Genomic DNA, 5,000 nt, shown 5'->3' with positions numbered 1-5,000 from the left:
TGGCGGGTTAGAAATGTCAAAAAACGTTCCACTAATTAGCGTTTAAAACAACGAAAATATTGCACCATTATCGTTCTATTAATTCTCTTTCTTAATTACTGTTTAATTAACTGAAACAAAACGCAGCTTATGCCCGTGATTCAGTGTCGAGAGATAAACATAGTTTAAAATGTTACTTTGAAGTTCTAGTTTCAAATAAGACTTCGCTCAATTTGCATTTCATTCTTCAATATAATATTCGATAAAAAATTTTTGTCGGAATTTAAAATATGGAATTTTTATTTTAGTTGTGTCGCAGGAGCGGGGGAGGGAGGGAGGGAGGTCATTATGACCGCATTATCGTCGACAATGGAACTGTCATCGACAATGGAACTGTCCGCTACTAAAACCTCCTGCTAAGGATCTACTTCATTTTCTCTCTGAAGATGGAACAGTCCGCCATTATATGGACAGCTTATCTTCGTTCATTAGGAAATGAGTATCTATTCTTGAAATTGCTGTAAGAGACTTAACACCTTCTTATTCTCTCTATTGTAAAACTCAGCCATTATGCTTAGATACATAAATGTGATCACCAAAACAGATGCCACTTGTTTGTTCATTCTTTCTTTCTACTTTACATGTACCGCCTCAACGGTTAACCACTTAGAGCCGTTTATTGCTTGTCAGCTACAATACCACTCTTTTTTGTTTTAGTCGCAGTTCAAGTTGGAGTTGTAGGTGGTAGTTCAACTTCACCACTTATTGTATACACCTATTATGTTATGCCATTAGACGCAATTGTACCCGACCTCTCTCTTTCGCTCTCTCTCAGTATATATATATATATATATATATATATATATATATATATATATATGTATGTATATATATATATATATGTATGTATATATATATATGTATGTGTATATATATATATATATGTATATATATGTATGTATATATTATTTACATATATAAATATATATCATATATATATATATATATATATATAAACACAGATACACACACACACATATATATATATATATATATATATATATATATATATATATATATATATATATATATATATATATATATGTAAACACATACACACATATATAAATATATATCGTTAGTAGCCGTGGTAAAGGAGTTGTTTCATGGTTTATAATTCCATTTCTAAAGCAAAATGTTTACGATAATAATAATAATAATAATAATAATAATAATAATAATAATAATAATAATAATAATAATAACAACAACAACAACAATAATAATAATAATAATAATAATAATAATAATAATAATAATAATAATAATAATAATAATAATAATAATAATAATAATAATAATAATAATAATGATAATGATAATGTCAATAAATACACAAAACTTTCGACTGTAGTAACCAACAAAAAGATACTTGAACTATCCGGGTACTAATATAATTTCTAAATGTAACTCCCGACATTGATTCCGTGAAACCACAGTAACTCAAACTGGCAACTGTGAACATATCACCCGATACAGGCTGACAGACCGTCACACAACTAAACAGACTCACACTACACTCGAATTTACATGTGTCTACAGAAACTGTTTACGTACATCCATGATGGCTGTCTGTTTTTGTCTGCTCCTTGTGCAGAGTTTGACCACTTCATTAGATCTATCATGGCGACAACGTTTTGAAAAAACTCCCACATAAAGTGAAGCTGCAAGTACATTGTTAGGTTTCTGCCAACCAATTCAATGATTTTTACTAGGATTCGATGTACAAGAAGTACCTGCGCAGATAAATAATTTCAGTGAGTGTAGCTTGCACTGCACTACCCCCACCTATTGATCCAAAAAGACTTTCACCGCTGTGACATGAGGATTGACAAAACCAGGAACTTCCAAGACTTCAGGTTTTATTTTGGAGATTTCCTTCTCTTAGGTAGATTATCGACCATGGTTAAAGAGCTTCTACCTGCCTATGAGGTAGGTTATCCCGTGCCAGACACCAAACCAACACCCAAACGCTTCGCGGAATGATTTAATATCATTCCGGCGTCCGACGCGAAGCAGCTCACACACACACGTACACACACACACACACACACACACACACACACACACACACACACACACACACACACACACACACACACACACACACATACTCACACCGCACACACACACACACACACACATACTCACACACGCACACACACACACACATTTATATACATGTGCTGGCGTGGCTGTGTGGTAGGAAGCTTGTTCCCTAGTACATGGTTCGGAGTTCAGTCTCACTACAAGGGGCCTTGTGAGCGGAGATGCTAGAAAGAAGCTGAAAGAAGTCCCTCGTATATATATATATATATATACATGTGAGTATGTGTGTCCTCGTGTCTGTGTTGTCCCTCACAGCTGCTTGACAGCCGGTGTTGGGAGTGTTCAGGTTTCCGTATCTTAGCATTTCTGCAAAAGTGACCGATACGATATTTACCAGGCTGAACAAAAGATGACTACTGGGATAGAGTAATTCAAGCCGATATATTGTATATATATGTAAAGGAATTCTTATATATATATATATATATATATATATATATATATATATATATATATATATATAAACTCCTCATATATATATCAGGAGTTTTTGACAGGATGACTCAAACTAATAAGTATGCACTCTTAGTGCTCAAATTGGTATGTCACCAATATGCTTTAATCTATGCTTACCGACTCAAAGAGAAGCCACTTCTAGCCGCTTTAGAAAGGACAATCGCATAATCACATCTTCAACTATATATATGTATATATATATATAGAGAGAGAGAGAGAGAAATAGATAGATAGATAGACAGACAGAGATAGATAAAGAAAAAGTTATCAAATGGTGCAATACAGCAGTATTGCTTCCCAGTAGAACAAAACACCATCAGGTTAAAGTATAATAAGATAGTGGTACAACAATGCACCAATATTTACTGGAAATAGCAGTCGATAATAGCACTGCTCTCGCTCTGTTAACGGCTAGGCTGTTCAGAAGAGTATATATTGGCATTGATGTAGCGACATTTGAGATTTTGTCTAGGTGAATCTAGACAATTTGGAAAGTTCGAAACCTAGGTACTAGATTATCTACAACTGGGTTGTACATTTATTTAATGTTCTTCTTACAGGTAACACGAACGGTTTTATGTTCACCGCCCGCAAACATTTTTGCCAGTATATATATATATACAGTGAAACTTTACTATAGCGTCGTATATTATCGACTGCTATTTCCAGTAAATATTAGTGCATTGTTGTACCATTATCTTATATATATATATATATATATATATATATATATATATATATATATATATATATATATATATATATATATATATATGTACGACGAGCTCCATTCAGTTTCCGTCTACCAAATCCACTCACAGGTCTTTGTTCGGCCCGACGCTAGTAGAAGACATTTGCCCAACGTGCCAACCATGTGGTTGAGAAGTAAGTTTTTTACCACAAAGCCACACCTGCACACACACACACACACACACACACACACACACACACACACACACACACACACACACACGCACACATACACACACACATACATATATATATATGTATATATATATATATAAATATATATATATATATATATATATATATATATATATATATATATATATATATATATATATATGCGAGTAAAAATAAGTACAAAAAAGGTGGGGTTTTTTGTATGATTGTGTATAGAGGAATATATTATTTAGTTTAAAAGAGTTCCAACACTGTCTGTTTTTTATGTTTTATTTATATTCCTGCAGAACCAATGTGGGGTATAGAATATGGAATATATAATATAAAATAAAATAAAATAAAAATGGATGGCACCATGAAAGAAAGTATTGAATGTAGATGAAATATTGAGTGTTCAATATAAAGGATCAAATATATAAATATAAAAATATAAATATATAAAGGCGACTCGAGTTTCAGGGCTATTTCCCTTCGTCATGGCCGGTATGACATATATATATATATATATATATATATATATATATATATATATTTCCCTTCGTCATGGCCGGTATGACATATATATATATATATATATATATATATATATATATATATATATATATATATATATATATATAAATATATATGTATGTATGTATGTATGGTGCAAGTCAACTTGCGACCGAACAAGACCACTTCCTAAATTCAGTTATTCTGTGCAAACGTTGTGAGAGACCAAAAGGTCAAGAAGTTCCCGCGTGTGAATGTGTTTTGAGTGGATAAAGTGTTGCACTTGCAGCGAATTCAGTCATAATGCTAATGATACAACAATGGATGAGACAACCAGAAATCTACTGTGCTTCATGTCTTTTATATGAGTTTTGCCTCTTCTAGAAGGAAGTTGAGAAGAGAACTAAGGGTCCTACACACTTAGTGGTTCACACATTAGTATGTATGTGTATGTATGTATATGTATATGTATATATATGTGTGTGTGTGTGTGTGCGTGTGTGTATTGGCATCTTCCTTTCAGTCATTTCAGCATGTGGAACAGTTGATCCCAAAACCATTTTCTCTCTCTGATTTCTTCCCTCTCTCTCCTCCTCTCTCTCTCTCTTTCATTCTTTCTCTCCCCCACCATCCTTTTTTTCTTATATAATCCTTTCTGTCAAGAACGTAGGCTCGAAACGTCAAGGACTTTTCCATTTTTCCCGAGTGTTCAAGCTAATACAAATGCTTGTTCTTCTTTCACCTGGCTCTGTCTTTTGTTTTCTGTAAATTTATATTTATATATTTAAGTGTACTTACACACAAATATAGAATAAAAGAGATATATACACAAATAATAAACAATATATAATATATATATATATATATATACAAGAAGATAGGTATATGTATCTATACATACATACATACATACATACATACACACATATATACATGTATATATATGCATATATATGTATATATATGTATGTATGAATGTA

General features: G+C 32.3%; 1 protein-coding gene across 2 annotated transcripts in view; it reads right to left on the bottom strand.

Annotated features, from left to right (window-relative positions):
- LOC106875654 (nitric oxide synthase 1) overlaps nt 1-5,000 on the bottom strand; it is a 168,936-nt gene that overhangs the window by 9,245 nt on the left and 154,691 nt on the right. The window lies entirely within an intron of this gene.

The sequence above is a fragment of the Octopus bimaculoides genome, chromosome 26 (genome assembly GCF_046866305.1).
Source record: "Octopus bimaculoides isolate indiv1 chromosome 26, ASM4686630v1, whole genome shotgun sequence".
Taxonomy (NCBI): Eukaryota; Metazoa; Mollusca; class Cephalopoda; order Octopoda; family Octopodidae; genus Octopus; species Octopus bimaculoides.
This window is presented reverse-complemented; position numbering and strand designations above follow the sequence as displayed.